This window comes from Lynx canadensis, chromosome B1 (assembly GCF_007474595.2).
Source record: "Lynx canadensis isolate LIC74 chromosome B1, mLynCan4.pri.v2, whole genome shotgun sequence".
NCBI lineage: Eukaryota > Metazoa > Chordata > Mammalia > Carnivora > Felidae > Lynx > Lynx canadensis.
In genome coordinates, this window is record NC_044306.2 from 85,655,279 (window position 1) to 85,679,393 (window position 24,115).

At 41.7% G+C, this 24,115-nt stretch overlaps 1 long non-coding RNA gene across 2 annotated transcripts in view; it reads left to right on the forward strand.

Annotated features, from left to right (window-relative positions):
• Nucleotides 1–24,115, forward strand: part of LOC115512216 — a 31,020-nt gene that overhangs the window by 6,199 nt on the left and 706 nt on the right. Inside the window, exons 1-3 of one of the 2 annotated variants that reach the window (XR_003968320.1) lie at nt 5,787–6,035; nt 13,920–13,999; nt 22,004–22,143. This is a non-coding gene — a long non-coding RNA (uncharacterized LOC115512216). Of the gene's footprint in view, nt 1–5,786; nt 6,036–13,919; nt 14,000–22,003; nt 22,144–24,115 lie in introns of those variants that run through there. The other variant, XR_003968319.1, reaches the window with a different exon arrangement.

Below are 24,115 nucleotides of genomic sequence, written 5' to 3' on the forward strand. Positions count from 1 at the left end.
TTCATAATTCCTACCCATACAAGATTAAGAAATTAATGAACTGAAGTATTTAGCTCAGTACTTTTCCACATAGTCAGGGCTCAAAAATGTAAGTTTCATCATCATTATTATCAAGACTTGCTAGTTAGAGTAAGTCTCTGAGAATTAATAAAAGTCGGCATTTGTAGTAAAAATTATATTCTGCAGTTTACTAAACACTGTGATTCAGTAGACTGGTTGCTAGGCAATGCTTGTTACTATATCAAAGTTCCTAATGCCCATGCACCCCCACAGGATGGGATGGGATTCCTGCTGTTCTCAGGAGGCACATCTTGTCATCAGTGTTATTCTGACATGGTTATATTTTCTACTGTGGCTCTTTTTGTCCTTTTAGTCAAAAAGTTCAGCTTCCTTGCTATCCACACAGTTTATCATCGCTTGTCTAATTAACTCATGTATTGTTAAGCAGTTGCATTGACAACATTTTGGGGGCTTATAACTTTCTAAAAATTATACTTTAAGATAGATATACAGCACATTTCAAATTTAAATGATTGTACTCCTATTGGAAACATGAATGGGTAGACAATCCTTCCACCTCCCTTTCCCTATAAATTTTCATTCCTATTACTGAAATAACTAAATTATTTTACCAAGACAAAAATGAAGTGGACAATGTAGGTGGCCCAAAGGGTCTCTTGCATTTCTTGAATAGATCTGAGTCAAAAATCTTCAAAGTGAGAAATAAATGATTACACATACACACGTTCCCCTCCCCAATATGCTTAAAATAGTGTCCAGCACATAGAATGCACTGTATTATTATTATTATTATTATTATTACTATTATTTAGGAAAATATTTTTTGAACTTAAAAAAATTTTTTTAATGCTTATTTATTTTTGAGAGGGAGAGAGAAAGACACAGAGCATGAGCAGGAGAGAGGCAGAGAGAGAGAGACACAGAATCTGAAGCAGGCTCTAGGCCCTGAGCTGTCAACACAGAGCCCAGTGTGGGGCTCAAACTCATGAACAGTGAGATCAAGACCTGAACCGAAGTCGGACGCTTCACCAAACCGAGCCACTCAGGTGCCCCATGAACTTTTTTTTTTTTTTAAACTAATAGTGCCCTTCCAAAGGTGGGCTGAATAAAGACCCCAAAGATAACCAGGTCATAATCCCTGGAGTCTTTGAATATTACCTTATGAGGAAAAGGGGTCTTTGTCAATGGGGTTAAATTAAGGATCTTGTGATGGGGAGAGTACTGTGGATCATCCAGGTGGCCCTAAATGTGATCACAAGTGTCCTTCTAAGAAGAATCAGGGGAGGTTTGTAACAGAGAGAAAGGAGTTAGTGTGAGGGTGACAGAAACAGAGGGAGATTTGAAGATACTAAACTGAAAGCTTTGCAGAGAGGCGAAGGGTCCAGGAACCAAGAGATGCCAGAAGCCACCAGATACTGGAAAAGCCCGGGAAACAGTTCCTTCCCTAGAAACTCCAGAGAAAGCACAGCCACCTTCACTTTAGCCCAGAGAAACTGATTTTGAACTCCTGGCCACCGGAACTGTAAGAGAATAAATGCGTGATGGTTTAAACCACCATGTTGATGGTAATTTGTTATAAAAGCAGGCTTAGGAAACAAATACACGTTATTTTCTTTAAGTTAAATCTTTTTGAAAGATTATATTGTATCTTATATGTTATATTTTATTACATCTTACCAGAAACAACCACAAAACTTGAAAAATTAATGGAAGCACTATTGAGTTATAAAAAGAAAGTTCAGAACAGGCCTCAAGTTGGAAAACCATCTACTCTTTTTCTCTGTAAAGGTGCTAGAAATCTTTTGGAGAAAAAATTCTCAAATTTTACTAAATACTCTTTGGAGGGGTTAGGTGGAGGAGATCAATGCAATTGGTTACTCCAGGAGGCACATACATGTGTGTTTCTGAGATAAGACCAGTTACCTACTCTAGAAGGGTTTGATAGATTGCAAGTATTGCATTTTCTTATTTCTAAAATTCCAGCTTTATTAAGGTATAATTTATATATAAAACTGCCAGGTATTTACGATGTGAAGTGGAGATTTGAGGGGTGCCTGGGTGGTTCAGTCAGTTAAGTGACCGACTCTTGGTTTTGACTCAGGATCGTGATCTGGCAGTTCTCGAGTTTGAGCCCCGCATCGGGTCCTGTGCCGACAGTGCGGAACCTGCTTGTGATTCTCTCTCTCTTTCCCTCTCTCTCTGCCCCTTCCCTGCTTGCTCTATCGCTCAAAATAAAATAAATAAATAAATAATCTTCAAAACAGTTAAAAATAAATTAAAAAAACAAAGCGGGGATTTGATATATGTATACATTGTGATAGGATTCGTCTCCTGCAGTTAATTACCACGTCCATTTACCGACATACTTGTCATTTTCTTTCCTTGGTGAAAACTTTTAAGTTTTCTACTTTCAGCAAATTTCAACTTTATGATCACAGTGTTACCAACTATAGTTACCGTGCTTGACATTAGATCCTCAGATCTTATTCATCTGATAGCTGAAAGTTTGTCCCCCTTTATGACTTCTCCCTGTTTCCCCACCCCCAGTTTACGTCAACCACTTTTCTATTTTCTTGTAAAATACTTATATTCTATTATAAATGAAAATCATATACATCTAATATCTTCAAACTACTACTGCATCCCATCATCTCATTTGAAACACACAACACTAGACGCAGCAAAGAATGTACCCATTCTACAGATGAGAAATCCATTTTTACCAAACGCGGAAAAAGGGATGTGATGTGCATCACAGAGCTAGCAAGGAGAGCAGCTGAAAGTCTCCTTCCACTGAAACATTCAAAAAGGAAGGCGCAGGGGCGCCTGGGTGGCGCAGTCGGTTAAGCGTCCGACTTCAGCCAGGTCACGATCTCGTGGTCCGTGAGTTCGAGCCCCGCGTCTGGCTCTGGGCTGATGGCTCGGAGCCTGGAGCCTGTTTCCGATTCTGTGTCTCCCTCTCTCTCTGCCCCTCCCCTGTTCATGCTCTGTGTCTCTCTGTCTCAAAAATAAATAAAATGTTAAAAAATTTAAAAAAAAAAAAAAAAAAAAGGAAGGCGCAAAACATGCATGTGTGGCTCCCTCAGCTGAGAATCCTTCCCAGAGCAGAAGAGCACCTGTTCTTACAGTGCATAGGAAGGAAGTGGAAGCACTTGACTGGGAGTGGGGTGGCAGGAGACAGATTTTTACTTCTGTGTTCTGAAGGTTGATGCAAATGAGGGAAAGCCTACAGAGCAGCCATAAAGCAAAATGGAGCCCTTCAGCTGGGCCACAGAGCCACCCCACTCTTGGGTCCCGCCTCCTCCGTCTGCACTCTAGCTGAAAACTGAACTGATGCGTGCCTTTTCTTTGTCCTGAGAAGCGACAGGGAACCAACCTTTATTGGCTGTACCCGTCTATGCTGACAGCTGGCGTGAGTGTTTTGACTTTGTTCTCAAGGACCAGGCCTCAGCATAGCAGCTGTTTGAAAATTCATGTGTGGAACTTGAAATACTAGTTTTGATAACCATTAGCATAGAAGAAAACCACAAAATTGTGAAAAAAAAATCCCTTAAGAGAGAAAAGCAGGCAAATGTAGTGTCAAATTACTGCAGGGTCGTGAAAAACAGTGACTGGGAAATGTCAGGGGATTCGGAGAGTACCCCGAAGCTCGGGGCCCTGAACTCTATTTTACGGTGCGGTGTATAGTGAGTTAAGCACCTGGTCTTTGAAGTCAGATAGTCTGAGTCCACCTAAATGTTCATTCATCCTAGCAAGATTGATTGTACCTACTGTGTGCCAGTCTCTGCATTCATGGTGCTCACATTCAGGTGGAGAAAGACAGATGACAAACAGATGAACAAGCAGATCTATAATTCCCTCTTTCAGTAAATAGTGCAGTTTTCTATTCCAGCTCCCTGGGAGACGAGTCAGGAAGGTAATGGGGCACATAGGACAGGGTCTGCTAGCCCATTGTGAGGGCTCCAGCGCTTACTCTGAATGAGATAGGAACCTATTGGTGGTTTTGAGCAGAGGCGTGATGCAGTCTAATATTTTAAGAGGATCGCTTTGGCTGCTGTGTGGACAACAAACTGAACAGACCTAGAGCAGAAGGAGGGAGCTCAATTAAGAGACCATTGCACTAATCTGGGTGGGAAGCAACGGTGATTAGGCGCGGAGGCAGCCTGGAGGTGGTAAGAAGTGGTTGGAGCCGGGACTTACTTTGATAACGGTAGAGAACAGGATTTGCTGACAGATTGGGCAGGAGGTGTGAGGAAAGGAAAGACCTGAAAAGTGACTCCAAGGTTTTGCCCTCAGGGATTAGAATAGAGTTGCCATTCATTGAAATGAGGAGGATAGCAGATTGGGGAGAAGGTGGGAGGGGGGATCAGAGTTCACTTTTGGATATGGCTCCAGTGACTTTGAGGAGACTGATAGCCAAGCGGAGATATGTCAAGTTAGCAATTGGTCATCACAACCTAGAGTTCAGGGCAGTAGTCCAGGCTGAAAAAAATCATTGCTAAAAGGAAAAATAGGGCAGAATTTAGAGATAAAGATCGATAAGGGTGGGAGATCCCACTTGTAGATAAGAGAGTTAAAGAAAACCCAAAGAGGTGCTGTTTGAACTGAGACCTGGATGGAAGGAGGGAGAAACCCATGTGTCACCTGAGGGAAGGAGAGTCCAGGTGGCGTAACCAGCGTGTGCTCAGGTGTCAAAGCACAGTGTGCTTGGCTTTTTTTAGCAAGAGCCAGAAGACCAGTGGGGTGATCAAGAGACCACCTGGCAAGGATACAAAATCAGAGAGGTAGGAAGAGATCATATCATGAGTTCAAGCCCTTGCTCAGCCACCTGTTACAAGTTTGACCTTTAACAAATCACTTAACTTCTCTAGTTCCATTTTCTTTATAAATAGAGGTAGTAATGGAACCAGCCCAGACAGGACCTTGAAAGGATTAAATGAGATAATGTTTATAAAGTGCTTAACACAGTGCCTGCAGCCTAGATTACATTTACAGGGTGTTTATACCTTTTTTTTTTTTAATGTCCTATAGTATTTCCTGGAGGTACACAGGTACATTGGTTTTGGGATGAAGAATTTTGTCCCACCTGGAAGTTTAGATTTTGTCGTTGGTGTTTCACTCCTCGGTCTCCGTTCCACTGGTCCGGCTGGCAAAGATGCCTCTCTAGTAGCTCATCCTTGACAACCACAGCCACATATAGCATGTCAGCGTGGACAGGGAAGTCTGGAAGATCCACAGTCATTAACTTGAATGACGGATGGCTGGCTGCATATTCATCTAAACCCTCCAGCTTCTTAGCGGTAACCCTGGCTGTCCCTTCCATAAGGGGCCACACCAGGGCTGGCAAGACATCGAGTTAAGTCATCCCTCACCCACACTGGTTCTCACTAAGCACTCAGCAAGAAACCCAGTCACCTCTGGCCTCAACTGACAATATTAACGTCCACCCAGAGTCAGTGTCCCTGGAAGTTCCTCCTACCCTTCTTCGAACCCTTCCTTCGGTTCTCCTGAGCTGCCATGGGAAGGGGACAGTTAGAACTCAGGTTTGCTATGGTTCAGTAAAAGCTATGCTGGGAAAATGCATTTTCTTTCATCAAATATAATCTAAAAACCCCACTATAATATTCTGGGCATGCCCTGATGCAAAAAGGATATGCAGGAAGAACAGAAATGGTTGAGGAAGGGAGAAAGAAAAGAGCCCAGAGAAAATGAATTTTTATTAAGTCTTACCTAACATTTGAGTCAATCATTCAGGAAGACATCAATCAGATAATATGCTAATGACTATAAGCTAGCCATGGGGTTACCACACATCCTCCACCATGCTTCATTGTGAACCACGGTTGTTCTTTGTCAGGAGAGTCTGACCATTGCACTTCCAGCAGTCAGTGAAAGAGAAGTGAAAACGAAGGAGGGTTGAGAACAAGTCAAGAGCATGTGGAGGTTGGGAGAAGCTGAAGGCGAACAACTCTCTGACTGTCAAGGCTAAACAAAGCTAGGCTCCAGTCAAAAGGGTAAGGGCAGACTTCATTCAATAATAACAATTGTAATAGAAAACAAAGTCCAGCATGAACTGAACTCAACTTGGCTGAAACGAAAGACAGGAGATCTTTTGAAGGCAGGAGGTGTTAAGGGAAAGACACTGAGGGTTGTAAAGGGAGTTGGTCCATGTGACCAGGCCATCTGCGTTCGTTCAATGGTGCTTATCCAGAGAAGAAACCAACTTCTCCTATGTTTATGACAAAAGGCATAAGTCTGAGCAAGGTGTGCGCCGGACTGCAGCAGAGAGTGACATTACCTCCTTGAATGTTTCCATTTCAAACAGACAGCTCTCAGGTCCTTGAAAAAAACCAGTTCCCAGTGGTAGGAGATTTATGTCTCAAAGGGGTAGAGAGAGGATTTATAATTAAAGTTGTCGAAAGTAACTGTTGTGTGAGGAAATTCAGTGGGCTGTCTGCCTATTACCAGTTTGGCCTGGAGCAAATGGTGAATTCTTTTGGCAGCACTGAACTTTCTCAAGCAGGCAGGCATCTTCAGGGGGACTACAGTCATCCTAGGGATATAGCCTTGAGCTGTTAGATACTATGCCAGTGTGTGTTCAAGTCTCTTCATGTGTGTGTGTGTGTGCATGCGTGTGTGTGTGTGTGTGTGTGTGTGTGTTTGCATGCCTAGAAGGCCAGGCAGGTGTGGGGAAGGAGGGAGTCTGCAGTTTTTATAGACCGAGTTTGAGGCTTAGTCCAGAAGTGAGCTCAGAGGAGCCTGACTAGACTTTGGTCAAGGTTTTTACTGTGATCCAGCCACAGAAAGTTTTCAAATGCCTTGATTTCTATCTCCTTAGGCCTATAGTTTTAGTCAATGGTTTTGTGAGGACATAAATGGATACTAAGCAGAAGGAAGAGATTAATCAAAAAGGAGAAAATGAGATGTAGGAAAAGAGGAACTTGCAGAAAGGTCCTCTGGCAGCTGGCCAGTTCTGTTGGGCGTGTGCTTTCAAGTCGGACTAAGTGATGAAATGTTGACTCCTTTTTGCAGCCTTTCCAGATCTGAGACTTTCCAGTAGATCTTTCAGTCTTTCACTCTACAGGGGAACAGAGCATAGTTCAGATAGATAGGGCGGCTCTAGTGCCCTCAAACAGTAATCCAAAGACTGGTGGACCCCCTGGAGTTTTGGCAATGGTTCTCCTAGACAGCTTTAGTTCCTTCCATTTCCCCCCCTTCTCACAGCTAAGAAAACTTGCTGAATATCAAACTGTCTCCATAAGTTCAAGGATTGTGGCATGGCCCAGGCTAAGGCACTGGAGGCCAGAACTGGAGCTGACCTGAGGCCACAATTAGGTCAGAAAGAAGTGAGCGAGAGCCCCATTCAAAACAAAGTCTGGGTAAAGAAAGCACGCAAGGAGGAACAGACAGCTGGGAAAATGGAAAAGATCTCCCTGGGTCTACTGTGTTGGAAGAAGAGGCATGGGATATGCCTAAGAGCCCGGAGGCTGGGAAGGAAGACTTTCTTTAAAAACCCAACAGCTGGGGGGGCGCCTGGGTGGCTCAGTCGGTTAAGCGTCTGACTTCGTTCGGTTCAGGTCATGTTCTCACAGTTTGAGCTCCACATTGGATCTGTGCTGACAGCAGGCGTGGAGCCTGCTTTGGACTCTGTGTCTCCCCCTCTCTCTGCCCCTCCCCCACTTGAGCCTTCTCTCTCTCTCTCTCTCCCTCCCTCCCGCCTCCGTCCCTCTCTCTTTCAAAATAAAGAAACATTAAAAAAAAAAAAAAGCTCAACAGTAATCAAAGAGCTATTTGAAAGAAAAGCGGGATATTACCCAGTAAACTTTCTGAGTAACAAAACTTAGTCCTGCATGGATTTTTTTTTTGACTCGGATTGCAGTTTTCATCCTCACTAAAATATACACAAGGTCAACACAAACCAGTCTAGTCCCTTCTGAATCACTATTTCCCAAAGTGACTTCCATGGGATTCTAGTTGAGTGGAACACATCTAGGCACTACAGAATTTTCAAAGGTTCATGTGCATTGCAAATCTCTAGATAGAAGATAGACATGGTCTGCAATCTTCCCAAACTCTTTCTGAGATGTACTAGGAACTGTCAATCTAGAACTGTCAGAGAGCAAAAATTAAGCAAGAGCATTTATATGAGATCAAAGAATTGCAATTCAGGGTACATAGATTTGGGTAGCAACCCAAATAGTGTTCCATTAGGGAGCAAAAGTCAGAGGTTTTTTTAAAGAAAAAGGAAATGCTCGTATACATTGTTTACAAAGAATTTTTGGTTGGTATTGGTGGCAGAAAGCTAATCTTGACTAAATATAATTGGTTGCCAAGGCTATCACTAAACAAAATCTCTTACTGCAGCAAGTTATAGGTGTTCGGGTTGAGTCCTTGGAATATTTGTGGTTTGGGCCAGTTCAAAAGTTCACGGATCTACCAGTGAGAGTTTGCATAAGGCCCTTCTCCTAATGACCACCCCACTCTATTTTAAAACCCCTTGACATAAATGACCTTATTTCATTTCACCTTTCAACGAACAAAGAACTAAGTACCTAGAATTAATATTCTAAGGATCACTTCTGAAGAAGTGATTATATGCATGTATAATCTCCCATTATCATCCTGTATTTTATATCCTTTCAATGAAGGCAGTGTTCTAATTCACTGCAGTATGGAGAAACAGCCTCCTGAGAACAATGTTGTAAAATATTTTCATCAATAAATTATTCCTTATGTATTAATTAGGATATGGGTTTAGTTGCTGTGATTGAAACCCAAGTTTATCTTTCTCTTGTGTAACAGTGTAGAGCTGGTGTGGCAGGGACACCAGCTATCTCAATGCTTAGCTATCTCTAGGAGATTACCACTTATTGTCTCAGATGAACAGCATGTCCACATTCCAGAGAGCAGGTTGGAGGAAAAGGATTTAAAGACATGTCCTAGAAGTAGGACACACTATTTCTCCGAATATCCTGTTGGCCAGTACTTGGTCTCTTGGGGGTTCTATTGCTGTAAAATAAGGGAATATTTCAATTATCTATTGCTATGTAAGAAACTACTCCAACACTCAGTGGCTTAAAACACAACAACTTTTTATTATCGCTCACAACCCTAAATTGAACGGGTGATTCTTCTGCTGATTGCCCATGTAATTGCAGTCAGACAATGGCCACAACTATAATGTCCAGCATGGCTTACTCATATCTGTGGTGCCCTGGCAGGGATAGCTGGAAGGCTGACTTCAGCTGACAAGCAGGGACAGCTGGACCTTTCTCTCCCAGTGTAGATTCAAGATCTTTCCCTTTCTACAAGGCCTTACCATGTGGTCTCTCCAGCAGAGCAGCCAAACTTCTTAAATGGCCACACAGGGCCCCTCAAAGTGCAAAATTTTAAGTTCCAGACCTTCCTAAGGCATCGGCCCAGAACTGGTACAGTATTACCTCTAGTAACATTCTGTGGGTTACAACAAGTCATGGGCCCACCACAGATTCCAGGGGAGTAGAATGATAAGGGCATGGATACTGGGAGGCATGGTTCATTGGAGGTCACCACTGGAAGTGGTTATTGAGTGCATTAGCTTTCCAGGGCTGCCAAAACAAAGTACCACAAACTGCATGACTTAGAAAACAAAAACTTGGGCACCTGGGTGGCTCAATCTGCTGTGTCCAGCTCTGGATTTCAGCTCACGTCATGATCTCACGGTACATGAGTTTGAGCCCTACATCAGTGCCGGAGACCAGCTCCAACAACCAGGGGTTCCCAAAGGATGAACGGCGTCGGCGAAAAAGTGAAAATAGTGTGGAGCCTACTTGGAATTCTCTCTCTCCCTCTCTCTTTCTGCCCCTCCCCAGCTCGCTCTCTCTCTCTCTCTCTCTCTCTCTCCGCCTCTCTCTCTCTCTCAAAGTAAATAAATAAACATTAAAAAGAAAATTAGGAAAAAAAAAAAACCTACTGTCTCATGGCTCTGGAGACTAAAAGTCCAAAATCAAGATGTCAACCAGGTTGGCTCCCTCCTAGGGCTCTGAGGGGAGGCTCTGTTCCAGGCATCTCTCCTTGGCTTGTGGATGACTGTCTCCTCCCTAGGTCTCTTCATATCATCTTCCTCTGTATTTGTCTCCATGCACAAATCTCCACTTTTCCTAAGGGGACCAGTCACCAGATTAGGGCCCACTCTAATGACCTCATTTAAACTTGATTATCTCTGTAATGACCCTATCTCCAAATAAGGTCACATTCTGAGATCAGGATTCCCCCATATGAATTTGGAGGAGGACACACTTCAACCCACAGCACCGAAGAATAACTAACGGTTTTTGCCATACTCCATAATACATTAATAGTCTACCTCCCTAACAATGTGTTCATAATTATTTCCTCCTTGCATTGCTCTTTCTGTTATTTCTTGAAAAAATAAGTCAGCCATTTGAATGTCTTCTCTATTTTTTGCAGTGTATGGTATATTATTATAAATCAAGATTGTCACTGCCACATAAAGTCAACGTCTCAAAAAAGGCAGGAATATCCGATTCTTACTTTGTTTCATCTTTTCTGTTAAACAAACTCATCCTCAGTTTGGAAGGGAGTAAGAGAACTTTTTTTTAAGATTGTATTTTTAAGTAATCTCTACACCCAATATGGGGTTCAAACTCACAACCCCAAGATCAAGAGTCACATGCTCTACCAACTGAGCAGCTGAGCACCCCAAGAGTCAGAGAAAATATTAACCTTAAAAAAAGGTGATAAATTTAAGAGAAAACCTCTAAATCAATCTTGTGCCCCAAAGGAATTAAGTTTCATCATTCTGAAAGAACATGTAGAATGTAGAATAAATTATCCTGTTGCTATAGTTACTTGATTATATCAGGTCCACTTGAGCCAGTCACAGTGGGTGATGTGTCCGAAAGCAACATAAATCTAACTCCAAAAGTGAAGGTAGTTAACTTCTTGGGAGAGTGTCTTTGGTACAAGTACTTTTGAAAGCAAATGAGCAATAATCTGTTCAGCTACAGCATATGTTTTTATAACATAAATTAGCTCTTTTTTAATGTTTTTTTTTGTTTGTTTATTTTGAGAGAGAGAGAGAGAGAGAGAGAGAGAGGGAGAGAGAGCAAGCAGGGCAGAAGGAGAGGGAGAGACAGAATCCTAAGCAGGTTCCTCACTGTAAGCATGGAGCCTGACATGGGGCTCAAACCCATGAACCATGAGATCATGCCCTGAGTCAAAATGAAGAGTTGGATTTAACTGACTGAGCCACTCAGGCACCCCTAACATAAAATAGCTCTTACATGATTGATAAATAGAATAATGATGTCAGTAAAATGAGAGTGTGATGTTGGGTCATACACAATTTTTCCTAAGCAAAGAAAGCTGGAAGAGTGGAAATAGCATTAATAACTTTTTAGAAGAAAGACAAAAATGCTCAGATCAACAGTTGCACACAAGCCAGAGTCTTTTCAGCCCCATCAAACAAACGATATCAGTGCCCACATCCTCCCTTCTTCCCCTGAGAGGGACACCCCCATCTTTGCATAGGTCTGGGGTTGTGACAGGTTACACTTCCTGTGTCCACCCTAAAGAAAGCCACCTTGGCTCAGAGCTTCACTTTTGGCTGCACTTTGATAGTGTTTTGGTGCATTTTAAATATCTCCCTTAGGTAGCCTCTAGCCTTGAAGATCTACCTTCCTGTTACATAGAACAATCTATGTAGCCAGACCAAACCTATATCAGAATAGGCTGAAGGTCAGGCCTGGAACAGGAGTGACTGAGGAGAGAAAGTTATTGTTTTTGTTACTGCTCTGGTTATAAAGCTACATAGACTTTGAGTGATCTTCCCCAGCCCACTTTTTCCCATAAGTGCCATTATTTGGGGAGCATGACTTTTCAGAAAATAAGATTTCTCATGAATTACTATATCTACTGCTATACGCAAAATTGGCAATTCTTTTTGTTAAATGTTTTTATTGTGTATTTTTGAAAGAGAAACAGAGTGCAAGCAGGGGAGGGGCAGAGAGAAGAGGGAGACACAGAATCCGAAGCAGGCTCCAAGCTCTGAGCTGTCAGCACAGAGCCCAATGCGGGGCTCGAACTCAACGAACCTCGAGATCATGACCTGAGCCGAAGTTGGACACTTAACTGACTGAGCCACCCAGATGCCCCCCAAAATGGCAATTCTACTAAAATTGCAATTGCATTTTGTATATGACCCAGCATGTCTGCTTTTCAGAATGTATCTTGGAAAACTACTCTTATGTATACACAGGAAATATCTATGAAGACGGCCACTGAAGCATTGTTTGAAAGGGTATCAAATGTGGCAGGTAGGCTAACTGTCCACCTCCCACTGGGGAAGTGCTTAAATAAAATATAGTATATCCATATATCCATACCATAGAATATTACACAACAATTTTTTTTTTCAAAGTTTATTTATTTTTGGGACAGAGAGAGACAGAGCATGAATGGGGGAGGGGCAGAGAGAGAGGGAGACACAGAATCGGAAACAGGCTCCAGGCTCCGAGCCATCAGCCCAGAGCCTGACGCGGGGCTCGAACTCCCGGACCGCGAGATCGTGACCTGGCTGAAGTCGGACGCTCAACCGACTGCGCCACCCAGGCGCCCCCACAACAATTTTTTTTAACACAGCAGTAATATATGTAGACCTAGAAGGAGCTCCAAGACATAGTGTTGTGTAAAACAAAATAAAAAAACAAAAATAAAGCACACATAAAAATATTATGTATTTTCCACAGTTGCTTGTATACATATGTATATGTATATAGACATATGTATGTGGGTTTATGTGTGTGTGTATATATACATACACACACATACACATGCATACATCCAAATACAGGAGATAAAAGATCTGGAAGAACACAATTATCTCTAAGGTGGAAAAGAATCAAAATTTGAAGATGTGGAGTGGTTCAGGGATGGTTTGGCTTCCTTATAGTTCAATATTTTTGGCAAGGAGACTATATTCTTATATACATTTGTTAATGTTTATTTATTTTTGAGAGACAGAGAGTCTGAGGAGGGGAGGGGCAGAGAGAGCCAGAGACACAGAATTTGAAGCAGGCTCCAGGCTCTGAGCTGTCAGCACAGAGCCTGACACGGAGCTTTAAGTCATGAGCCATGAGATCATGGCCTGAGCCAAAGTCAAACACTTAACCAACTGAGCCACCCAGGCGCCCCTCTTTTTTATACTTTTAATAAAAATCCAAAGTTAAAAGGGAAGAGATGAAGTAGAATCCAGTGGCTAAAAGCACAAAGTTAGGGGCCAGATTGTGAGTTTGAGACTCAGATTCATAATGTTCTGCCCATGTGACCTTGAGCTGTATAGCTTCTCTGTGCCTTGTTTCCTCAACAATAAAGTAGGAAAAGTAACTGTGCCTACCTTATAGGATTATTATAGAATTAAATTATTTTTAAACCACTTTAAAAAAAATAACTGGTGCACATTAAACATGTTTGTGAGTTATTTTTTAAGTGTTTAAAATAATAGGTCAAAAATTTTTTTTTCAAAATATAAAGGAAAATAATACAGAATCTGTTGTGTGAGAGTCCTTTATATACAGTCATTGGGGGAGGGATAGGACATCACCACTCATGATGAGCTAAAAATCCTCTCATGTTTGACTTGTTCTTTTATTTCCTTCCAACCCCTTCCTCCTACCTGAATTTCCCTTTCTTGCCTTCTCCTATGGAGAGGGGTCTTTCCCCTACCTGGGCTCCTTTCCTTTGATATCTCCACTCAGTATTACAAAGGCCTAGTAGCCAAAGAACAAGCAAAGGACCTTCAGTAGGATAGAGGGGAGGGGAGGTATTGTAAATACATTTGAAGTTCTTTTTTCACCTTTTTTCACCTTTGACACACTGACAATCTTGTCTTTTCCAAGTGTGGTTGGCAGATGCCTCAATGCCAAAGGTACCAGAGCTGTTAATGGAGCTTCTGCAAATGCCAGAAGAAGCAATAGAAGTTCTTTCTAAGTCCTACCAACCTGCTGGGTGAGGTCACTGGAGTGCACAGAGAAGTGTGGGGGGGAAACAGAGCAGCCAGCTGAACTTCAGATGCACTCCACAGCCTTGTCCCAGGGAGGCTGCCATGCCTATCATCCGTCTCTCCATCCCTCTCCCTCCTCCTCCCTTCTCCCCCCCCCCCTTTCTCTCTTTCTCTCTCTGTCATCTCCACCAGCCTGGTGGAAGGAGAAAGGGCACCCGGGGGCCTCCTCTACAGCAGCTGTTTGTAAAGAACAGGAGGATCCCTCTCCTGTCCCATCCTGCGTCCAAGTGAAGGTGATGTGCCTCAAATCCCTCCTGTCTGTTGCAAGGGGGTGAGCAAAGCAGGGAAAGAACACTGAGATGGAGAGAAAAGCCTGTTTTAGACCCTGCCTTACATTCCAACCCTTCCAGAGCACTGGTCCACTGGAAACAAACTAGCCATTGCCAGCAGTGTTCAGAAGCCATTTAGTTTAATCCTTCATGGGTATTTTTTCCTGATTTTTAGAGAATAATCTCACCTTATTTTGCATAATTATATTTTACTACAGTACTTTTATATTTACAGGATATTAAGCTAATTTTTAGTCAGAAAATAGTATATATATTTTAAGTGTTTATTTATTTTTGAAAGAGAGAGAGAGAGAGCAGGGAAGGGGCAGAGAGAGGGAGACAAAGGATCTGAAGTGGGTTCCCCACTGAAAGCAAAGAGCCTGTGAGGCTTGAACTCATGAATCATGAGATCATGACCTGAGCCGAAGTCTGATGCTTAACTGAGTCACCCAGATGCCCCAGAAAATACTATCTGTTTTTTAAAGTTTATTTTGAGAGAGAGAGGTAAGGAGGGAGGAGCAGAGAGAGGCGGAGAGAGAATCCCAAGCAAGCTCTGCTCTGAGCCCAGTTCTGGGCTCTATCTCACAAACCATGAGATCATGGTGTGAGCCAAAAATCAGACACCTAACTGACTGAGCCACCCAGGTGCCCTTGTTAGAAAATACTGTTAATCTTAAGTATTATTTATGGTTTAACTTAATGGGGTACTTATTCTTTAACTTTTGTATGCAATCTGATTATCCTTACCAGTTTATTTAAAATGTTTATCTATTTTCACACTGGAAACAGAAAATGTCCTTAGAAAGGAACCGATACCAGTCACACTCTAAAACTGGGGATATACCATCTATATACGAGTTGGTCTTAAACAGGCTCTTTCGTAATTCAAAGAAGATTAGCATAGCGATCTCAGTGAACACCTAACTATAGTTGGATGGGACACACTGAATGCTGTATTTTGAACCATCTGGGTCACTTAAGACACTCTCAATCAAGCATCCCCAAAGGAGATGCATGGAAACCATTCAAATGATTTTGCCATTTTGTTCCCAAGATCATTAATTCTCCATCTGGAGATTGGTCTACATGACCAGGCCAACCCTGTAACGTAACAGGCTGGAGGTCAGTCCTGTAGAAGGGGTGGGCTGAGGAAAGAAACAGGCAGCAACATCAAAACAAAAATGGGGATGCGCATTCCTGATGATGGGTCTTTAGGTCATTGGCTTTTCAGGGCTGTCAAGCCAAGGACCTCACTCTTGAGATTGTCAAAGTGGCGAGGGACCTGAGCTGGCCCTGGAAGATGTGTCTAGCATCCACAGCCATCATAGCTGACAATTTCTTCAAAGTTAAAGAGTCTTAGAAAGACTAGCAATTCATAAAGGAGAAGCATGAATGAATTTCTTTATATTTTATTTTTTAAAAAGATAGCTACCCTTACACTGGTTGTCTTCTCTTATGAGTCTTCAGTGTTCTGATAATTAAAGGTAATTTTTTTTTAATCTAAGAACTAGTACTGAAAATGGGCTTAAGTACAAACCCAACTCGTCAGTTTATAGGGATAAATACTTCACAAATATTTTATTCCGTTTTATCTTCTTAAACTAGCCTTTTTTGCCATATTCATAAATCTTAATTTAAAGAATCCTCTAAGCAGATGGTGAAATAGAGATGTCTTTATTTAATGGGCCCTATCATTGGGCTTCAAGGTTTGGAGCACAAATAAAGAGTCCCCAAAACATAATTTCTCTGAGCTAATGAGGTTTATTTTTGTTGTGTGTGCTATATATCATGGATACTCCCCTTGTCAAGATGCGGGTTGGTGACCTTTAGCTTGGGCAAGTCACAGCACTCTATAACACCCATTACTAAAGCCTTGATTTGTTCTTCAGAAACATCACAACAAGGGCAAGGCAACTCTCACCTTCCCACCCCTCCACCCCAACCCCAAAGGGGAAATGAAAGAGGAACACATACCCTGATGGAGTGGAGAAGGACCAGAGAGTGCATGCATGGCCCTAAATGCAAATAGCTGTGTGTGCTGTGCTGTGACTGGCTTCAAATCAGTGTCCTAAAAACAAGGTATCTGTTCCCTCTCTTGGTTACTCAAGGCCAAGCAGTAAATGTACTTCCCAAACAAGATACCTGCCATTTCACCGAATTACAGTAACAGCTAACATTTCCTAAGCTTTTCCTAGGTGCCAAACACTGTTCACAGCATGCTATACGAGTCTCAAGAGAGGTTAAATAATTTGCCTAAGCTAGCCCAGCTCATAAGTGGTCTGGCTAGGATGTGAACGCCGGCACTGTGACTGTAGAACCAGACGTTTTTACTCTTTATATTCTCCCTCATTTAACTTCTCTTTACCTCAATGTCTTCAAAATGATAATAACAATACCTTATTATAAGGATGCTGTAAGGAAAATAAATAAATAAAACACCTGACACACTTTCTAGTACAGGGTAAAAGCTCAGTGAGTGTTAATTGCCAAGAACAGTAGATAATTTGCCCAAAGTCACAGGAGTAGGTAGCTGAACCAGGACCCCAGCCCGTGAGCCTGCTCCTGCAGTTCATTCTTCACACTGCCCACCCTGCCACTCCCAGCCAGTGACATCACGGGTGGAGTGCCCAGCACCCCACCTGGCATGAAACAAACACTCAGGAAATGTCATTTGTGTCCCTCTCCCACATCTCCCTCCTCCTCACTGAGGGATGAAACATGCATAGCACAGAAACACTCTTATTTAAGCTAATGACCAATCTTGAAAAGAGAAGCCTGATTCAAATTCCACCCCATACTTCCTTTCTCATGCTTACATAGATGACAAAAAGTACATGCGATATAAGTCACAATTTTTTTTAATTAGTTAATTAATTCACTCATTCATTCATTTTTGAGAGAGAGAGCACGTGCTCAAGCAGAGGAGGGGCAGAGGGAGGAGAGAACGAATCCCACATAGGCTCCATGCCCAGTGCAGGGCTCGATCTCACGACTGTGAGATTGTGACCTCAGCTGAAATCAAGAGTCAGACAGTCAACCAACTGAGCCACCCAGGAGCCCCAGAAGACACAATTTTTAAAAATATATTGTATATTTGGCTTCATCTTGCTTCCCTATTGTCACCTTGCTTTGCTGTATTAAAACTACCAGGGTGGGGGCGCCTCGGTGGCTCAGTTGGTTGGGCGTCCGACTTCAGCTCGGGTCATGATCTCACACTCTGTGAGTTCGAGCCCCATGTCGGGCTTTGTGCTGACAGCTCATAGCCTGGAGCCAGCTTCAGATTCTGTGTCTCCCCCTTTCTCTGCCCCTCCCCTGCTCATGTTCTGTCTCTCTCTGTCTCAAAAATAAATAAAAACATTTTTAAAAATAAAAAAAAAAAAACTACCGGGATGGAATGTATCCCTAGTTAGTCATGATGCATCATCTGCCTCGTGTCAAACAGAACGCTTAGATTACTCATATACTCACAGTTAACTACATTAGACACACTGCACATTTCATTGTGAAATGACAGCATCTACTGTAAGCATGAACATTCAAGTTTTAGTTATGAAGGAAGTTAGTAACCATGTAATAAGTATTTAGCAATAGTGTACTTCTAGTTTTTTCTCCTTCCACATATTGTGGAAGACAATCACCTGACTCTATCTTCTGATTTTCTCCCTGTGCTGGAGTCATCTTTAAAATCATAAGAAGGCACTTGGGTGGCTCAGTCAGTTAAGCATCCAACTCCTGATTTTGGCTCAGGTCATAATCCCAGGGTCGGGGGATTGAGCCCCGTGTCAGGCCCCCCATGTTGAGTGTGGAGTGTGGAGCCTGTTTGAGATTCTCCCTCTGCCCCTCTCCCCAGCTCACACATTCTCTCTCAAAAACAAATCAAATAAAACCAAATCATAAGGAAATCACTCTAGCCTTCTTGGCTTATCTACGTTGTGAATCGAACTTTAAATACATCCACAGAAAATTTTTAGCAGCTCAAAGTCTCCAGGAGAAAAATAGCACATGGTTCTATTCTTCACCACTCTCTTATCTCTTGTCCCTCCTCCACTGCCACCTCCCTAGGTCAGTCGGGAAACATCTCTGGAGTTGTAATGATTTTCCTGGTGTCCACCATCCCCAGGACACCTGGACACCCCTTGCTGTCATATTTTAAGAATATGCATCTAGTGTAAAACCTGTTATCTGGTACGGCTTAGCACCCAAACACTTTGTTTCATGCATTGCACATACACCCATATGTACTGTAGACCCTTTGACCTCTTGAGAGGAGAGGCCATTTTGTTGGTTTGCATACACAGAGGCTATCCTGGTCCAGTATGTGGTAAACACCTATGAAATTCTTTAAATCATGAAAATATCCAGAGCCATGCGGCTCAGTATTGGTATTATGTTTATGAAACACAGTCCAGTTAGCAAAAGTAATGAAAAATAAATCGTATTTTTTACTCAAATATCTTGTAGGACATTAAAAGAAATCCAAACACGTTATCCACAGCAACACTTACTGAAACTCCCATTCTTCTCTTATTTGCTCTTTTCTCACCCACAGCTGCTCCAGTGCAGCTGTCCTTAAGCCCCTTTCCAGAAGAAGACACTCTGTCCACCTTTCAAGTACCCACTGTTTTTCTCTACTTCCTCAATAATTTACTACATGGATGGATTTTGCCTCCAGTCCATCAAGAAGAAATCTTTCCATAGACAGGGAAACTGGGTTGAAAATGATAGAATTTGGGGCGTCTGGGTGGCTCAGTCAGCTAAGCGTCTGACTTCAGCTCAGGTCATGATCTCACACTCTGAGTTCGAGCCCTGCATCGGGCTCTGACAGCCTGGAACCTGGAGCCTGGAACCTTGAGCCTGCTTTGAGTTCTGTGTCTCCCTCTCTCTCTCTGCCCCTCCCCCACTTGTGGTCTCCCTCGCTCTCTCTCTCTCTCTCAAAAATAAACATTAATTTTTTTTAAAGAAAATGATAGAATTTTTATTAGGGTCCTGAAGAAGGGAGGAAATGTATAAACCCTCCTCCATTCCTAATTTTATCCCAACACAGTTATAATAATAAAAGAATTTCACCATCAATTCACGTGAAGAAGAGGGGGAGGGGAATGGAGATAAATCATTGCTCTTATAAATTCTCCAGTTACCAGTGCTTCTGAAATCCCATCATATTCTATTTCCATTTAAATGTATACATAATATGATATGTAGGCATACGCATATGTATGACTGATACATGTACATGTAGCCTATGCAATAGAAAGTTTTTGTAGGTCTCAACTACAAAAGTTCTTTCATGTATGCATTTTCTTTGAAATCTTGCAGCCATTTAAATTTGGTATCATTGGCCAATTTAAAATGTAAGTGAACAAAATCATACTTTAAGTTAACCTACCCAAAGTCATACCTTAAATCAAGTGTCCTTTCACTATGCTTTGGCCTGTGGCTTTCATCCCATTGGTATGTTTATTTTAACTCTCTCTATTGAAACAAAACTAATGTTACAGGTATTGTGTCTTATCTTTTACACCTATTATGCTCATAAGTACTTCTTGAATTCTTAAGTATAATTAATCCTCAGGATTTGTGTACTATTCTACAGTATATCTGCCTACTTGAATACTGAATGCACCCTTTTACCCTGTTAATTCATTTTAACATGAATTAACATCTTTTCGGAAGTAGACTACATTGTGTTAAAGATGGAAAAGAATATCTCAGTAAAGAGTTATTTGTTCTCTTTGTATCAGTGGGAGAAAAATAGGAAAATCAGTCATGGTGTGCTAGCTGAATGAACATCTGAAATGTTCTAAAACTTGCCCGTCAAACTGACCAATTTCCTGGTTGATGAGAAGTGCTTTGTGGAAGCTAGAAAGGTATTGATATTTCACAGACCCTATACAAATAGCTGGTGTGGTTAGTGAGCTTCTTTAGCTGTGACTACTAAATACCAAACAAGAAGTCAATGTGGTCAAATGTTTTAAGCCAACTCAATGAAAAATATCAATCAAGCCAGTTATTTATTTGAATCAATTTGTTGTCAGATTAACAAGAAGGAGTTTGTCAAAATAGCTGATCCACATGCAAACTGAAAAAGTTGTTTGAAAGAGATTATCTCATTTACAACAAATATCCTTCTGTAAGTTGTTGACATTATTTTCAGGGCAAATATGGGGTTTGGCTAACATATATACTTTAAGCTTCATTAAAAGGCAGAAAGTTGACTCCATTCAGTTTTAGGAATAAAACCTCATTTTATGAAGTATTAATTTTTAAAAAGAAAACCATATATACTATTTGAATTGTTCACGGGGTCTGATTACCTGGACTATATTTCGTTAGATCAGTCTAACTTTTAGATACTATTGAATGCAGTGACTATTGACATAATTTTTTTCTAAGCCAGGAAACTATATTAGACTGAACTCAGTGCTATCCAAGTTTACAAGATGTTCTAGAGGGGGAAAAAGCTGTGATTTATTTAATTATAAAAAGTAGAAATTTACCAAAGTCATCGCTGCCCTTTCTTATTCTCTAACAAAGTATGCAAATGTTCCAGTTCTCAAACACTAAACATGTTGCAAATGCTGAAAAATGCCTGCCGTACACAAAATTCATTTGTCAGGGAAAGAAATCTAACTTCCCCAATTCACATTAAGATTTTCCAAATTCGTACAACTCGAATTCAACATTCAATTTGCTATAAATTCACAAGTTGCCTGGTTGACACCATTCAAAACAAAGTATCTTCATTATGCTCACATGATATAGTAGGTCAGACAGCAATTTTTTGTAGGGTGCAAAGTAATGCTTCTATCTGTGCTTTATTTAAATCCAATACTCTCTCATATATGCGTGCTTTAAGTTGGGCATATCATTGAAGTCGGCCATTGTCGAGGGAAGTCATTTTAAACAGAGGAAGGACCCGGAGGTTTGCTCTAGGTTTCTTCCCCTTGATTTTGCAACGCTTAGCTCTGGCTGCCAACTGGCCTATTTCACCACCACCCTCCCCACGCATCCTCCCTGCCAGCTGCATCTTGGAGCTTTCCAGGGACCAGAGCCCACTGGAATAGTCAGGTTGGGTTACATTTTTTATTCTTTAGAGTTAAGAATGCTTTCCTTGAAAGAAGGTGTGCCCCAGATTTTAGAGCTAGCCCTAAACATACTCTGGGAGAAAAAGCCTCCTTTTTTGGAGCCAATATTTGCATTACTAAGTTTTGTTAGGAGTCTGATCTTTTTGGACAAAACACAGGAAATTCTTTTCATGCTGAAAATGGAATCTTTGCCTTATTTGCTATTTTCCACATAAGACCTCTACTACCTGTGTACCTCTTCCCTGTTTCCTGTGTTAAATATGTGCTTATCACAGTACACGGTAATTACAGGGACAGGTTCCAAATCTGTTTTGCAAATATCCAAGTTTTCAAAAATTATGATAAAACATACTTTCTTCATAAAATTCAGTGTAGTAAAATTTTAAATTTACTACCCTCAGGGACATACTGCAATCTCAATTTCGAGAAGAGAACAATGAAGGTTAAAGGCAATACAGGCTTAGATGTCAGGCCACTGGTTATGCTCAGCCGCTAGCTAAGAGTTAATTTTCTCTGACACTTGGCTTCAGCAGGAAGACAAATCACTGCTTATCCTGTGCCTTCAGATCAAAACAGTAAACTTAAAATACCTGAGGAGAAGAATGAGCCGTGTGTTTACACATCTATCAGCCAAACAAGATTGTGAATTCCAGGAGAGCAGACTCTGTGTCTTGTTTCCTGCGTGTAGAACTCGGCCTGCCTGAAGGTAAGGGGCAATAAATGGATGAATGAGTGAGCATTTACCCAGCTCTCGGGGTAAAGACCTCTCCCTTTCCCACTGTATTCTTACTGCTCCTACTGCAAAGGGGTCCTTGGGGTTTGCTTCCAGAAAGCAAACAGACAGGCAAGCAGGCAGGCACCTTTGTGCACTAAACCCTGAGTGAGGAATAATATCTAATATCGTATGTACAGAGTCCACCTCTAGTCCCAAGTCCAGTTTTCTCCAACTACCAGTTTAGCGAGGAGAAAGTTCTGGTTGCTGTGAACAGATGTCAGACTTGTTAGACACATTATCAAATTTGAACTGTTCAATTCCAAATGTATTTTTTAAAATGCCTGTGTGCCAGGCACTGTGCCAACTGGTTAGGAGACAAAAGTAAGTTACGAGAGAGAGAGGAGAAATTGAGAGAAAGAGAGAGACAGAGAGATGCCTGTAAGGGTTCAGAGCTGAGGGAGCCCAGAAGAGGGATACTAAGCCTATAGATCTGAAAGAGGCTTCTCGAAGGTGATGACTCTTCTGCTGAATGTCGAAAAGATGAGGTAGAATTATCAAAGCAAAGTCATGAAGAAAGAGAATCTCAAGCTGGGGACACACCTTGAGTAGAGGCGAAGAATCTGGAGTCAGCGCGAAGCAAGTAGATGTCAGCGACCAGCTCCTTATTGCCCGAGCTTAGAGTGTGAGGCTGGAATGTGGGGGACGAGGCTGACAGAGAGATAAGAACCCTCCTAGACTAGGCTGAGACTTCATTTGGAAAGCTGTGGTGAGCCACTAAAGGACTATAAGGGCTAAACTCACTCATCTGAATTACTGTGTGTCCTCTGACTCTCCCTTTGACCTCTCTGTTTCCTCATCCTTCACCTCCGTGTATTTCTTATGCATGCTGAGTGTCCTTACCACGCTTCAAAAAGCACTATTAGCAGAAACATGGCCTGCTTAGGCAATCAAATTTTTCCCCCCAGAGCCTTTGTATATTATCATATGGAACAAGATCACTTCCAATGCAATATGGTTCACAGGCTAGACTGCTCTGATAAAATTGAGAACATTCACATGGAAGACACCAAAGGCCTCAGTCATTACATTCAGATTTTATACTTAACAATTCACCTAATCCCATCAAAGAGGAGAAAAGAAAACAAATTTCACTCCAAAAAAAAAAAAAAAATGAGCAACGAAGTCTTTCAGGACACTGCTTTATTTTTTTATTTTTTATTTTAAAAATTTACATCCAAATTAGTTAGCATATAGTGAGACAATGATTTCAGGAGTAGATTCCTTAATGCACCTTACCCATTTAGCCCATCTCCCCCCTCCGACAATCCCTCCAGCAACCCTCAGTTTGTTCTCCATATTTATGTCTCTTCTGTTTTGTCCCCCTCCCTGTTTTTATATTATTTTTGTTTCCCTTCCCTTATGTTCATCTGTTTTGTCTCTTAAAGTCCTCATATGAGTGAAGTCATATGATTTTTGTCTTTCTCTGACTAATTTCACTTAGCATAACACCCTCCAGTTCCATCCACGTAGTTGCAAATGGCAAGATTTCATTCTTTTTGATTGCCGAGTAATGCTCCATTGTATATATATACCACATCTTCTTTATCCATTCATCCATCGATGGACATTTGGGCTCTTTCCATACTTTGGCTATTGTTGATAGTGCTGCTATAAACATGGGGGTGCATGTGCCCCTTTGAAACAGCACACCTGTATCCCTTGGATAAATGCCTAGTAGTGCAATTGCTGGGTCATAGGGTAGTTCTATTTTTAGTTTTTTGAGGAACCTCCATACTGTTTTCCAGAGTGGCTGCACCAGCTTGCACTCCCAGACACTGCTTTAATTTATTTGTTGTAGATAATCTTACATGTTCTGGAAACAGTGAAATAAGAGGTGTTTTATGATCATATGTCCCAGTTGATTCTTTGTAGACCCAGGATGATGGGAGAGAGGTATGTGGTG